Source organism: Pelophylax lessonae (assembly GCF_965119305.1).
Source record: "Pelophylax lessonae genome assembly, chromosome: 1".
NCBI lineage: Eukaryota > Metazoa > Chordata > Amphibia > Anura > Ranidae > Pelophylax > Pelophylax lessonae.
Window position 1 is genome coordinate 18036373 of NC_138768.1, and position 16731 is coordinate 18053103.

The window sequence follows — 16731 nt, forward strand, 5'->3', positions numbered from 1 at the left end:
GCAGCATTTCACTAACATGGTGGCGCAGTATGTGTGCACACGCCTAGACGTACTGAATGACGGGTCTGCCCCCTTCAACTTCTGGGTCTCCAAGTTGGGCACATGGCCTGAGCTTTCCCTTTACGCCTTGGAGGTGCTGGCCTGCCCTGCAGCCAGTGTATTATCTGAACGTGTATTTAGCACGGCTGGGGGCGTTATCACAGACAAGCGCAGCCGTCTGTCCAGAGACAATGTGGACAAGCTCACATTCATTAAAATGAACCAGGCATGGATTCCACAGGACTTGTCCGTACCTTGTGCAGGATAGACATGTATACCGGCCTTACCCAGTCATTGTTGGATTTGATCTTTCTTACTCTTTTGGGGTGTACCCTAATTTAAAAAAAATGTAATTAAAAACCAAAACCAGTGTTGGCTACCTCGTCCTCCACCTCCACCGCCGCTGCCGCTTCCACCTACACCGCCAATTCCACTGCCATATCCTCCTCCACCTCAACCTCCTACTCCATATGGGCCTCGTCCTCCTCCTACATCATTGAAGATTATTATTTTTTATTTTTCTGTTTTTTAAGTTATTTTAAGTTATTTCCCTATCCACATTTGTTTGCAGAGCACTTGCCATGCTCTTAAGATGAGTTTGCTGCCATTTGCAGCCCTCTAGCCCTTTACATGTTTGTTTTAGAGGCATTTTATTGCTCAAAAGTTCGGGTATCCATTGACTTTAATGGGGTTGGGGATCGGGGTAATGTTTGGGTTAAGTCCGATTCATCCCCCTTACCTTGATGATTGTTAGTATTTGTGAGAATACAGAATTGGCTGCCTGTTTACTTTAAGATTTTCTCCTTGGATCTTTATTTGAAATATATTTATTGTTCTCATATCTTATACCCGATTAGCAGCGCATAGGCCTCCTTTTTTTCTCTATCATCCTGGTATAACTACTTAAAGTCCAGCAACGTACCAGTACATTGCTGGTCCTTGTTTGGCATATAGTGTAGGTTTTTTTTTTTTTCATGCAGCCTGTGGGCTTAACGAAAAAAGAGAACCTAACAGAAATATCTGCAAGAAAATTGTGTAGTATACTCACCATTAACCGCCCAAACATCCAAACCCACTTCTTAATGATGGGTATACATGACAAAATTCCACGTATATCTAATGTTTTTTTAACTGCAGTAGTGAAATCACCTACCACAGCGCTGCCATCAGAGATTTCCATATATGCTGAGCGCAAACGCTGTTTGTGTCAGAATATATAAAATCAGTGTGCCAGCCAATGAGTGTACATGCAAGGCAAACTGGTTAACGATAGAATGAAAAACAATAAAAAAGTACCTTAAAAGTACAGTAGGAAGAGTAGAAGAACAGAAAAATAACTCAAACAACAACTATTTTGGCCTTTTTTTTATATATTTTTTTTGTAACTTTTTTTTTTTACTTTTTGTAAATTTTTTTGTATTTTTTTTTTTTTTTTACACTTTTTTTCTTCAACTTGAACTTTCCAGGTTAGTGTCTCTCAAAATGTCGACTCGATAGCCATCAAACATCTTTCGAGACCCTATGTTAGTGTGCCCTTCACTGTGTCGTGCTGTACCCTACACTAAAACTCCACTAGTGTGGTAGCGCTGGAAACATTCCCCAATGCAAAGACCAGGTTGGTCAGGACATTCGGGACAATAAAAACTGGTGTCACACCTAAATCCACACCTGCTACAGACATGACATCTTCTTTGGGGGTTTCTTCTGGTAGGGGTACGCGGGAGGACTTGTGGAATGTGCCTTTCATGCAGCCGGATCACTGCATCTGGAAGGGGTAGTTGAGCAGGAGCGCCTCCTGGATACAGGTAGCCTTCAATGATCTCTTCCTAGAATTTTAGGAAGGATCCAGTTCGTCCTGACGCCCTGTATAGCACAAAGGCATTCAGCATAGCCAATTGGAATAAATAAACAGACACTTTTTGTACCAGCATCTGGCTTTACGGGCAACTAAATACGGCGCCAAAAGCTGGTCGTTGAGGTCCACCCCTCCCATTTTAAGGTTATATTCATGGACACAGAGGGATTTCTCCAAAACGCCAGTTGCTGTAGTAATTTGGACTGTCGTGTCTGCGTGAATGGAGGACAGAACGAAAACATTCCGTGCATCCCTCCACTTCACTGCAAGCAATTTGTCCGTTTTCAAGCCGGCTCTCTCCCCCCATCTAAGACGGGAATCTACAAGTCGTTGGGGGAAGCCCCAGCGATTAGGTCGCACGGTGCCACATGCGCCAATTTGAAATTCAAGCAGGTGACTAAAAAGTGTCACGCTTGTATAAAAATTGTCCACGTACAAATGGTACCCCTTTCCGAATAAGGGTGATACCAAGTCCCAAACTATCTTGCCGCTGCTCCCTATGTAGTCTGGGCAGTTGGGGGGCTCCACAGTGCTATCTTTTCCCTCATAAACCCTGAAACTAACTGTATTGCCTGTGGCCCTGTCACACAGCTTATACAGCTTGACCCCGTATCTTGGCATGCTTGCTGGGGAGATACTTTTTCGTAGCAATATGGGGTTTGTTTTGATTAAGGATGATCGAACTTTTGAAAAGTTCGGTTCGGCTAGAACATCCGAACTTCCCGAAAGTTCGGCCCGGATTTTAGAACCCCATTGAAATCAATGGGACCCGAACTTCGGTAATCAAAAAACACAATTTTTAAGCCCTAAAACCCAATAAATGCCCCTAAAAAGTGCCTAGGGTTCTGGGTCATGCCCCATTAACTGTTAATCACACAAAAAAAGTTCTTAAAAATTGTCATTTTTGATAAAAAAGCCAATAATTGAAAAAAAAAAAAGAGAGAGATTTTTTGATTTTGACTGTGTGCATGTGAAGTTTCAGCTCTGTAGCATGTCCAGAACCATGAAAAAAAAAATATATTTTTTCAGTAGAACAGGGATGTGGGACCCTCCTTTTACACCTATATGATCTTTTTTTTCTGGTTCTGGACATGCTACAGAGCTGAAACTTCACAGGTACACCTTTTAGACCCCCCAGACACAAAATCACACAAAAAAAAAGTTCTTATAAAATTGTCATTTTGATAAAAAAGCCAATTATTGAAAAAAAAAAGAGATTTTTTGATTTTTACTTTGGATTTCGTATCTGGGGGGTCTAAAAGGTGTACATGTGAAGTTTCAGCGCTGTAGCATGTCCAGAACCAGAAAAAAAAGATTGTTTGTAGTAGAACACTTTAAACACAGGAATATGGCTTCGCTGCCGGTTTAATATTAATAGCAGGCATTTTTTGGGGTTCTTTGCAGTCAGGAAAAACATCTGAACTTGTGTATAGTGGTACTGTGCACAAGTTCTGATGTTTTGCCTGCCTCCAAAGACTCCCAAAAAATGCCAGCAAAAACACACCTGGGCATTTTTTTTTGACGCTAGCGTTTTTTTTGGCATTTTGTGGGGTTCTTTTGAGGCAGGCAAAACATCTGAACTTGTGTATAGTGGTATATATACACACATACATATATTTATATACACACCTAGACATATATAGGTGTGATAGTAGCAGAAATATATCTGTGTAAATGATTTAATTAGCGCAAGCATATATTTCTGCTACTATCACACCTATATATGTCTAGGGGTGTATATACAGACATATATGTATATATATACCCCCTATACACATGTTCAGATGTGATGTCTGACATCAAACATGTCCTCAAAAAAGCACTGACAGTGGCAGCCCCTGCAGCATAAAAAATGCTTGCTGGTGAGAAGCCATATTCCTGAACTGAAGTTCAGAGAAATGATTATTTCTCTATAGCGGTCACCCTGCTATGGAGGGGTTTTGTCACCCTTCCATAGCAGTCACTGTCAGTTAACCCTACACTACACTACGGTCCCCTTACACTTAACACTTTCCCTACAGAAACTAAATTTTTGAAGCTAACTAAAGTGTAAAAGGAGCACTCTAACTACACTAGATATCCCTTTCCTCACACTAAAAATAGCTAAATGACACTTTGTAACACATTAGAACAGAACAGCATTCCACACTCTTTCATGTCCCGTACAAGAATGCTAGGAATTTGGCGGGGGCGATCTTATATACTGGGGGGCGTATTCACTAATGATTGGTCTAGGGACCCCCTAGTCACTCCAATCACATTCCTAGCATTCTCCTGCCCCTCAATTGGCTTTTGCTAATGGTTCTGGTCCAATCATGGGCTTTTAAAGCCCATTTCCTGAACCATTGCATTTTGGGCGGTTCTGGTTGCCGAATTCCGAACTTTTTGGGCAAAAAGTTCGGAATTCGGCCGAACCTCGAACAGCCAATGTTCAGGTCGAACCGATGGTCGACCCGAACCGTTCGATCATCCCTAGTTTTGATCTCTGGAAAGCTCCACGAATCTGTGTCTGCCTTCGTCCCTTAATAAAGTTGTGTGGTTGGTTGGTGCCTCAGACCAAGTGGGGTGGGACTTTAATGGCAAGTGAGGTTATATACAAGGTATAGAGTAAAAATAGTATATTTATTTAGAAAAGAGATCATTTACATAAATTATAGATAAATAATGCATTCATTGTGCTGGGTTATAGACCCAGGGTGAATGAGTGAAAGAGGTTGGAAGTCTTGTGACATGTGTGTTATGGTGACATTTATTGGAATATTTGTCTCTGTTCTTCCATGCTTTTGGGCTTGGAAAATTGGTCAGAGATAATTCCTGGTGCGTATCCAATACGTTTCGGCTTTTAAATAGTCTTTATCAAGAATTATTGTCACCATTTCTGTAACAATAATGAAATATAAATTAGTAATTAGGAATACCATGTTTTTTTTTTTTTTTTTAACAACATTTTATTGAAGTTCGTCCAAAAAAAACAACATAACAGGATACATAACTAGTGTAACAGAGAATACAATCAGCGCAAAATACAGGCATGCCACTGTACATGTATCAAAGATTGTCAGACAAACTTTGTTAAGTGCATGAGATTTTATGGCATTGGTAACCTCATATAATGTGAAGGGGGCATTTAATTGAGAGAGGTGCACGTCCGAAAGTGTGGGGAGGGAGATGGAGGAGAGTAGTGCAAAGGCTGCGGGTTCATCCACCAGATTGGGGCCGTATGAGTTGCTATAGAAACGTTCAAAGACCTGGATGATGTCTTGGGAGGTATCAACTGAAGTTCCACTAGCAGACTTCAGGGCCGGTATGTGGGTAGGGGTATACAGGGGCCTGCAAAGAGAAGCTAAAAGTTTTCCTGGTTTGTTACCGAACTTATGAAATTTCCAGTCTAGATAGGACTTACGTAAATTTTCCTGCGCCTCCGCCCACTTATCGAACTGACATTTGGCTTCACGCCACTGTTGTCTATTGGCTGGAGAGTTGGAGAGTGCTAGCAATGACTGAGCCTGGGCAAGGGATTTTCTGGTCTCAAGGTATTGCTATTTGAGCAACCAAGGTTGGTTTAGACTATAGAGGGGTGGTTTTTAATGCCTCAAAAATCCCATCTTAGCCCAAAGGGCATTGTACAGGGAGAGGTATATATCCATCTGTTTTGAAAGAAAAAATAATAATAATAGTAATAATTAGTGTTGAGCGAACACGGACTGTATTATTCGTGTTCGTACCGAATAATTGGATTTTTTGTACCCGAACACGGACACGGACACTTTACTGTATGTTCGGGTAAAAATCCGTGTTCGGTCGTTTTATTTCCGGGTTTTGCATGCTTTGGCGCTCTTTTCATGGCGGGCTTTCAACAGCCAATCAACAATCGTTTAACTGGTGTGCCTTAAGCCATCCCAGCCATGCCTGCAAATGTCTCAGTAGCTGTGATTGGCCGTCTGAAGCATGTGACCAAGTCTTTATAAGTTCGAGGCAGCCGCAGCGGCGTCATTATGCTGCTTAGATTCAGGGACAGAGAGCACACATCAACGTGCTGGCTGCTGATTAGGGAAAGATAGGCAGAAAAAAACCATTTGTGTCCGGATAGAATTGAGGGACAGGTCGGAGTGTTTAGGCAGGGCGAGTTGTAGGCATTTTAGGGATAGAGTCTGCTGAATTATATAGGGTCAGTGTCTTCTACAAACTACAATCGATATTGCTGTGTGGGGGGTGGGGTGAATCTGCACTCAATCCTGATCTACGATCTCTTCTCAATCCTGTTAGGGACAGAGTCTGCTGAATTTTAGGGAAACTGTGTTCTACAAACTACAATCGATATTGCTGTGTGGGGGGTGGGGTGAATCTGCACTCAATCCTGATCTACGATCTCTTCTCAATCCTGTTAGGGACAGAGTCTGCTGAATTTTAGGGAAACTGTGTTCTACAAACTACAATCGATATTGCTGTGTGGGGGGTGGGGTGAATCTGCACTCAATCCTGATCTACGATCTCTTCTCAATCCTGTTAGGGACAGAGTCTGCTGAATTTTAGGGAAACTGTGTTCTACAAACTACAATCGATATTGCTGTGTGGTGTGGGATTGGAGATAGGCAGGTGTCAGTGATCCACATCCATTTTTCTGTGTGTGAGCTGCAGTGAACACAATCTTTTTGGGCTGCAGTGAACACAATCTTTTTGGGCTGCAGTGAACACAATCTTTTTGGGGTGCAGTGAACAAAATCTTTTTGGGGTGCAGTGAACACAATCCTTTTTGGTGTGCAGTGAACACAATCTTTGTGGGGTGCAGTGAACAAAATCCTTTGTGGGGTGCAGTGAACACAATCTTTTTGGGGTGCAGTGAACAAAATCCTTTTTGGGGTGCAGTGAACAACATCCTTTTTGGGGTGCAGTGAACACAATCTTTTTGGGGTGCAGTGAACAAAATCCTTTGTGGGGTGCAGTGAACACAATCTTTTTGGGGTGCAGTGAACACAATCTTTTTGGGGTGGAGTGAACAACATCCTTTTTGGGGTGCAGTGAACAAAATCCTTTTTGGGGTGCAGTGAACAAAATCATTTTTGGGGTGCAGTGAACACAATCTTTTTGGGGTGCAGTGAACACAATCTTTGTGGGGTGCAGTGAACACAATCTTTTTGGGGTGGAGTGAACAACATCCTTTTTGGGGTGCAGTGAACAACATCCTTTTTGGGGTGCAGTGAACACAATCTTTTTGGGGTGCAGTGAACACAATCTTTGTGGGGTACAGTGAACAGAATCTTTGTGGGGTGCAGTGAACAAAATCTTTGGGGGGTACAGTGAACACAATCTTTGTGAGGTGCAGTGAACACAATCTTTGTGGGGTGCAGTGAACACAATCATTGTGGGGTGCAGTGAACTCAATCTTTGTGGGGTACAGTGAACACAATCTCATACTGAAGGTTTGAGGGTGCTGCCTGTTCCATACTCCCCCTACTCCTCATCTAGCCTTTTAGGGGTACAAACAATAGTAATTGGGGCCTAGTGTGGTTGTGTACGTGTGATATACATACACTTTTTTGGGATCATATTTTCTATTCCGCTATTTAATCAAAAACCTTTGGGGATCAGTTAAATTGGGGGATAGTCTGTGTTGGTACGTGTGAGAGAGATCCACCTTTCCAAGTTGTTGGGGTTCATCTCATACTTCTGAAGGTTTGAGGGTGCTGCCTGTTCCATACTCCCCCCTACTCCTAGCCTTTTAGGGGTACAAACAATAGTAATTGGGGCCTAGTGTGGTTGTGTACGTGTGATATACATACACTTTTTTGGGATCATATTTTCTATTCCGCTATTTAATCAAAAACCTCTGGGGATCAGTTAAATTGGGGGATAGTCTGTGTTGGTACGTGTGAGAGAGATCCACCTTTCCAAGTTGTTGGGGTTCATCTCATACTTCTGAAGGTTTGAGGGTGCTGCCTGTTCCATACCCCCCCTACTCCTAGCCTTTTAGGGGTACAAACAATAGTAATTGGGGCCTAGTGTGGTTGTGTACGTGTGATATACATACACTTTTTTTGGATCATATTTTCTATTCCGCTATTTAATCAAAAACCTTTGGGGATCAGTTAAATTGGGGGATAGTCTGTGTTGGTACGTGTGAGAGAGATCCACCTTTCCAAGTTGTTGGGGTTCATCTCATACTTCTGAAGGTTTGAGGGTGCTGCCTGTTCCATACCCCCCCTACTCCTTATCTAGCCTTTTAGGGGTACAAACAATAGTAATTGGGGCCTAGTGTGGTTGTGTACGTGTGATATACATACACTTTTTTTGGATCATATTTTCTATTCCGCTATTTAATCAAAAACCTTTGGGGATCAGTTAAATTGGGGGATAGTCTGTGTTGGTACGTGTGAGAGAGATCCACCTTTCCAAGTTGTTGGGGTTCATCTCATACTTCTGAAGGTTTGAGGGTGCTGCCTGTTCCATACCCCCCCTACTCCTCATCTAGCCTTTTAGGGGTACAAACAATAGTAATTGGGGCCTAGTGTGGTTGTGTACGTGTGATATACATACACTTTTTTTGGATCATATTTTCTATTCCGCTATTTAATCAAAAACCTTTGGGGATCAGTTAAATTGGGGGATAGTCTGTGTTGGTACGTGTGAGAGAGATCCACCTTTCCAAGTTTTTGGGGTTCATCTCATACTTCTGAAGATTTGAGGGTGCTGCCTGTTCCATACCCCCCCTACTCCTCATCTAGCCTTTTAGGGGTACAAACAATAGTAATTGGGGCCTAGTGTGGTTGTGTACGTGTGATATACATACACTTTTTTTGGATCATATTTTCTATTCCGCTATTTAATCAAAAACCTTTGGGGATCAGTTAAATTGGGGGATAGTCTGTGTTGGTACGTGTGAGAGAGATCCACCTTTCCAAGTTTTTGGGGTTCATCTCATACTTCTGAAGATTTGAGGGTGCTGCCTGTTCCATACCCCCCCTACTCCTCATCTAGCCTTTTAGGGGTACAAACAATAGTAATTGGGGCCTAGTGTGGTTGTGTACGTGTGATATACATACACTTTTTTTGGATCATATTTTCTATTCCGCTATTTAATCAAAAACCTTTGGGGATCAGTTAAATTGGGGGATAGTCTGTGTTGGTACGTGTGAGAGAGATCCACCTTTCCAAGTTGTTGGGGTTCATCTCATACTTCTGAAGGTTTGAGGGTGCTGCCTGTTCCATACCCCCCCTACTCCTAGCCTTTTAGGGGTACAAACAATAGTAATTGGGGCCTAGTGTGGTTGTGTACGTGTGATATACATACACTTTTTTTGGATCATATTTTCTATTCCGCTATTTAATCAAAAACCTTTGGGGATCAGTTAAATTGGGGGATAGTCTGTGTTGGTACGTGTGAGAGAGATCCACCTTTCCAAGTTTTTGGGGTTCATCTCATACTTCTGAAGATTTGAGGGTGCTGCATGTTCCATACTCCTCGTCCTCATCCTCCCTTTAGGGTAGGAAAAAATTTAATCGGGCCTAGTCTGTGTTTGTACGTGTGAGATACACAGTTTTTTATCCTATTCCGCTATTCAATACACACCCTTTTGGTGTAAAAAACATTAAATTGCGGCATAGTTTGCATATTTGACATTTGCATATATTGTGCCTTGTTGCGCTGTTTTGGGTACTCCACCAACATGGCCAGTGGCAATGACGCCATTCTCAGCTTAACTATCCCACTTCTATGCCTCCTTGAAAAAACAATTTGGGCGATGATGGAAGAGGATGTGGCACAGGATGAGGAGGAGGAGGAGGAGGATGAAGAGGTAACATTTCAAAGGCTTTCAGGGCAGTCATTCGCAAGGGGCTCCGAGGGTGGGTTCCTGCACACACAAACGCCAGGGACACAATTGTCCAGCAGGGGCACAGTTCTGGAGGATGAGGAGGATGAGGAGGAGGAGGAGCTGGAGGAGGAGATGGAACCATGTTCACAGCAGGGTGGCACCCAGGCCAGCTCATGGCCATCACTGGTGCGTGGCTGGGGGGATACAGAGGACACGGACGATACACCTCCCACAGAGGACAGCCTTTCGTCGCCTCTGGGCAGCCTGGCACACATGAGCGATTACATGCTGCAGTGTCTCCACAACGACCGCCGAGTTGCCCACATTCTAACTTGTGCTGATTACTGGGTGGCCACGCTGCTGGATCCCCGTTACAAGGACAACGTACCGTCCTTAATTCACTCACTGGAGCGCGATCGCAAGATGCGCGAGTACAAGCGCACGCTGGTAGACGCCATGCTGCTGGCATTCCCATCTGACAGCGGGGCCACAGTGGAAGCACAAGGCAGAGGAGGAGGAGGAGGAGGTCGCCAACGCAACCAGGGAACCGCCAGCACCTCAGAAGGCAGGGTTAGCATGGCCGAAATGTGGAAAAGCTTTGTCAGCACGCCACAACAAACAGCAGCACCAGCAGCTCAGATGGAACGTCTTAGCAGGAGGCAGCATTTTACCAACATGGTGGAGCAGTATGTGTGCACACGCCTACATGTAGTGAATGACGGGTCTGCCCCCTTCAACTTCTGGGTCTCCAAATTGGGCACATGGCCTGAGCTTGCCCTTTACGCCTTGGAGGTGCTGGCGTGCCCTGCAGCCAGTGTATTATCTGAACGGGTATTTAGCACGGCTGGGGGCGTTATAACAGACAAGCGCAGCCGCCTGTCCAGAGACAATGTGGACAAGCTCACGTTCATTAAAATGAACCAGGCATGGATCCCACGGGACTTTTCCGTACCTTATGCAGAATAGCAATGGATACCGACCTTACCCACCCATTGTTCCATTTTTGCTCTTTCTCACTCTTTTGGGGTGTACCCTCATTTAAAATTTTTGAAAAGAAGCAGTGTTGGCTACCTCGTCCTCCTCCTCAGGGCCAGATTAATGTAGGGGCTATTGGAGCTGCAGCTCCAGGCCCCTACCTTTTATATAGGCCCCGGGTTGGCCATATTCACTGTTACCGCTCTTCTGTCACTTGTAAACACAGAAGTCTGGCTTCTATGCTCGCTTCCCCAGGCAGCACCCTCAGAACCTCCCCACACAGCGTGAAGGCCGGACAAGGAGGGACAGTTGGCGATGCATGGATGTGTTTATGGGCTTCAGAGACAGCATCCCATGTTGAATTAGGCATGCATGGCTGCACCCTTCCTCCTCTGGGTGCATGGCAAGGCACGGCCCTTAAGGCCCTTCAAAATCCTCAGCACCAAGCCCATGATGCTGTTAATCCGGCCCTGGTCCTCCTCCACCGCCGCTTCCACCTACACCGCCCATAGGTGTGCGCAGCCTATTGCATTAAGGTGTGCACCCCAAAGTTGAAATACACATGCATGTGTTTGCCAGCAGGGAGAGTAATGTATCGGGGCCATGTACCTGTAGGCAAGGAGAAATAGAGCAGAGCAGGTCCCAGGGAGATCTTTCCCATCTCCTCACTGGCAATGCTATGTGACCTAGGTGATTAGGGTGTGCCCAGGCACACCCAGCACACCCTGTGCGCACGCCTATGTCACCGCCACATCCACCACCACCTCAACCTCCCTCCTACTCCATATGGGCCTCGTCCTTCAGAGATGAAGAAGAACATTGTTTTATTTTTCTGTTTTTTTTTGTTGTTTTAAGTTATTTCCCTATCCACATTTGTTTGCAGAGCACTTGCCATGCTCTTAATTACGTTTTGCTGCCATTTGCAGCACTCTAGCCCTTTCCTTTGGTGTTTTAGAGCCATTTTAGTGCCTTAAAGTTCGGGTCCCCATTGACTTCAATGGGGTTCGGTGTCCGGGAAAAGTTCGGTAAAAGTCCGGGACACGGACCCGGACTTTTTTTTAAAGTTCGGCCGAACCCGTCGAACACGGACATCTAGGTGTCCGCTCAACCCTAGTAATAATGAAATACCATATAATATACGATTCATCAAAGTATTTATTTAAAAAAACTATAGAAGAAAAAAGCTGGGAAGGTTTTTGTCTCTCGTGGTGGAAGACATCCCCTGTTGGACTTACATTTCTGGCAGTTTCCTGGTACCAAATTGGGCAGCAGCTCCTGTGTCTTTCCTTCTCCCTCTCTGCGAGGGAAGTGAGGATAGACGCTGGTTCCCCGGCCTTTTATGCAGGTCCGGGCATGCTCCATAGGTGCCGCACGTGCCTGCATGTGACGTCCATCACGCGGCTGATTCCCTATTGCGCATGCGCCGCTGGGTGGCGCGCGCATCTCGGGAGGCCACCAGGACGCTTTTCGGCCACCGACACGGAGGATAGTGAGGGATAGCGTCTTATCCATCGCATTTCTAATTGTAATAATTTTTTGTTCCAGTCCCCTCCTCTCTTGGGGATGTGCATCCTTTCCAGTGCCATAAAAGTAACTTTTGGCATTTTGTAGCTATGGTGGTGGGCTACGTGTCTTCCCAGAGGTAAATAAAAGTTGCCTATTTGCATGCTGTTGACATGTTTATTGATTCTTCCTCCTAGTTCTTGCTTGGTTTTACCCACGTAAAAGGCTCCACATTCGCATCTCATTAGGTACACTATTCCTCTTGTTCGGCAGTTCACAAAATGTCTTGGTTCAAAGTTTTCTCCATTTGGGAGTGTTGTATTGGTGCATTTTTTAATTACATTGCATTGCACACAGGTACCACAAGGAAAAGTGCCGTGCCTTTCTCTTTGCACAGATCTTTTCTTGTCCCTTCTTTATATTCGCTGTGGACCAAATCTTGTTTAATGGAACCTGCTTTTCTATATGTGACTGGTGGATGTTCCGGTATGAGATCTTTTATAGTGGGATCCTCTTTCAGGATAGGCCAGTGTCTGTTCAAGATGTTCTTGATTCTTTGATGTTCATTAGTGTATCTCATAATAATTTGTGTCGTTTTCTTTCCTTGTTCTTTTGGGGTTTAAGTATTCGTTTTAATAAGGATCTCCTGTCTGTCCTTCTTTTTCACTTTATTGTAGGCTTTTCTTAAGGAGGTTTTGGTGTAGCCTCTTTTGAGCAGTCTGGCTGTCAATAGATCTGCTTCTTTTTGGAAATCCTCATTGTTTGTACAATTTCTTTTAAGCCGAAGGTACTGGCTGTAAGGAATAGCTTTTTTCAGAGGGGTCGGGTGAACGCTTGATGCATGTAGTATTGTATTCCCCGCAGTTTCTTTTCTATATAAAGTTGTTTTGATAGTACCATCATGGTCTTTATATATCCATGTATCGAGGAAGGGGATTTTGGTTTTGCTGTAATTTAAAGTAAAGAACATATTATATGTATTTTCATTCATTGCTTTTAGGCAATCCTTGATAAGTTCCTCTGTTCCGTTCCAGATGATAAGGATATCATCTATATAGCGTTGCCATAGCAAGATGTTGTTTGCATATATACTGTTCTCCTCTTTCGCTAGAAAGTCCTGTTCCCAGGCTCCTTGGTAAATGTTGGCATAGGGTTCGGAACTTGTACCCATTGCCACACCGCATGTTTGCAAGTAGTATGAGCCATCAAATGTAAAGAAATTGTGGTTTAGGATGAAGTCCAGCATGAGTATAATAAAGTCATTGAATCTCCTATCATGTTGGCTTTGTTGACTGTTTTTGATAGTCTCCAGGCCTTTTTTACGTGGGATATTTTTATACAGTGATTCGACATCGACTGTTATTAGGACGGTGTCATCTGGTATCACCATGCTATCTAATATTTGCAATAGGTGTACTGTATCTCTCATGTATGCGGTCAAATTGGTGACGTGGGGCCTCAGATATGCATCAATTACTTGACTGGTAGCTTCTGAGATGTTGCCATTTCCTGAAATAATTGGTCTTCCCGGTGGATTTCTTGTGTCCTTATGCACTTTGGGCAGTGCATAAAACGTTGGTGTCCTAGGGTACTTAGTTTGCATGAAGTTCCATACAGTTTGGGATATTATTCCCTCATTCAGTGCTCTATCGATTTTTTTGGTAGAAATCTTCTTTGTAGGATTCTATCATGACTGGAGAGATTTTTTTTATAGCATTTTTGATTGTTGAGGATCTGCAGGCACATTTGTTTGTATTTTTCATTGTCCATCAGGACAATGTTGCCACTTTTATCAGATGGTTTAATTGTGATTCTTTCATTGTTTTGTAGATCTTTTAGGGCTAATTTTTGATTTTTTTGTGAGGTTTTGTAATTTTTTATCCTCACATAGTTTTTCAATGTCTTTTGTTGTTTCTCTTATGAAGAGAGCAACTGCTGGGTTGAGGTTTAGTGGGGGGAACTTGTGGGATTTCTTTTAAAATTCTTCTTTCTCTGTTGTCCTTGGATCTCCTTCTTCCTCATCTTCTTCACTATCCATTTGGTTTGGTGAATATGTCCAGTCATCCTTCCTGTAGTAGGAGATTCAGATCCCTCATTGCTCTGAATTCCGCAGCTGAGAGTGGTGTTTGTGGTTCATTAATGTTAGGTTTTTTGTTATACATCACTTGGAGTAGTAAATTCCTCGCAAACAGGTTGATATCCTTAATGGCTTCAAATTTGTCCATGGTTTTACTGGGGCAAAACAAAAGTCCTAGTGTTAGTACTTCTGACTGGTTTTTGGTCAGGCTGTGTGAGGAGAGGTTGATAATTGACAAAGAAATAGTGCGCTAACAAAAATTAAGAGTCAATATGCTGAATGTAAATGACAACAATAGCGAACAACTCTTAAAATAAAGTGAGTCTGCTAAAACTACTACATAAAAATATGATAGGTGAGTCCGTGCCATGGCAATATACGCAGACAATGGTGTTTCACATAAATCAAATAGATTGAATAACATTTTTTTTATGAAGCGTGAAAGTCTCTCAAACAATGTTAATCTGCTGAAACTTATACATAAATAGATAAGTGAATCCGTGCAAAAGTGACGTGATGATAGGTGCAGATGCTGGTGTTTCACACTAACAGATGTACAGGGTGGCCTTTTACCGCAAAACACTTCAATAATGACATTCAAACTTGAAGGTGACAATGTGGTGAGATGGTGACACACGTTGGTAAAGATGGATTCTTACCAGAGATCAGGGAGATATGAGCTGAGACTGCTGGAATAGGAAATCCAATGTATGGATAACGAAGAGTGATATGCTCTCACTGGGATATCCAGACAACTTGTCCTGTTCACAACTGTAGGTTCCGGTGGCTCAAGGCACAATGGCTAAGGAGATAACGCTCAAAGGAAAAAAAGGAGCTGATGGTGCATTACCCTCAATACAATTTTATTAAAAAAGAAGGCAAACACTTACATCAACAACTAAACAAACAGATGTCAAACGCTCATAAAAAGTGCTCGGCCGCCGGCAGAATGGTCCGTAGCAAGTGACAGCATGGCTAGGCCCCCTCCGACACGTTTCCACTTAGCAGTCGTCTACTAGGAATGGAGCTACATTCCCAGTAGACGACTCCCAAGTGGAAACGCGTCGGAGGGGGGCTAGTCGCGCTGTCACTTGCTACAGACCATTCTGCAGGCGGCCGAGCACTTTTTATGAGCCTCCCAAGATGTGCGCGCCATCCAGCGGCGCATGCGCAATAGGGAATCAGCCGCATGATGGACGTCACATGCAGGTACTGCGGCGCCTACGGCGCATGCTCAGACCTGCATAAAAGGTCGGGGAACCAGGAAAGACACAGGAGCTGCTTCCCGATTTGGTAACAGAAAACTGCCAGAAATGTAAGTCCAACAGGGGATGTCTTCCACCACGAGAGACAAAAACCTTCCCAGCTTTTTTCTTCTATAGTTTTTTTAAATAAATACTTTGATGAATCGTATATTATATGGTATTTCATTATTACTATTATTATTATTTTTTCTTTCAAAACAGACGGAAATATACCTCTCCCTGTACAATGCCCTTTGGGCTAAGATGGGATTTTTGAGGCATTAAAAACCACCCCTCTGGAGTCTAAACCAACCTTGGTTGCTCCATTTCCCCCCACTTACAGCACAACAACTGTGAGTCCCTTACAAACATCTTTTTGTTTACTAATTTATTAGGTCTAAGAACAAATAAACCCCCAATTATGTACCATTTCAGGACACATCCACCAAGGTTCTCATTGCAAATAAGGGACAAATGAACTTTACATGGAACAGAATATAAAAGAAATGTATGAATACATATTTATTAAGTACCAACGGTTAAAACCCGCGGTATACCTAATTACTAATTTATATTTCATTATTGTTATAGAAATGGTGACAATAATCCTTGATAAAGGCTATTTAAAATCCGAATACGCACCAGGAATTATCTCTGACCAATTTTCCAAGCCCAAGAGCATAGAAGAACAGAGACAAATATTCCAATAAATGTCACCATACCACACATGTCACAAGTAGGGATGATCCAACGGTTTGGGTCGACCATCGGTTCGACCCGAACATTGGCTGTTCGAGGTTCGGCCGAATTTAGAACTTTTTGCCCAAAAAGTTCGGAATTCGGCAACCAGAACCGACCAAAATGCAATGGTTCAGGAAATGGGCTTTAAAAGCCCGTGATTGGACCAGAACCATCAGTAAAAGCCAATTGAGGGGGCAGGAGAATGCTAGGAATGTGATTGGAGTGACTAGGGGGTCCATAGTCCAATCATTAGTGAATACGCACCCCAGTATATAAGATAGCCCCCGCCAAATTCCTAGCATTCTTATACGGGACATGAAAGAGTGGAATGCTGTTCTGTTACTTCTGTTACAAAGTGTCATTTAGCAATTTTTAGTGTGAGGAAAGGTATATCTAGTGTAGTTAGGGTGCTATTTTTCACTATAGTTAGCTTTAATTTATTCAGTTTCTGTAGGGAAAGTGTTAAGTGTAAGGGGACCGTAGTGT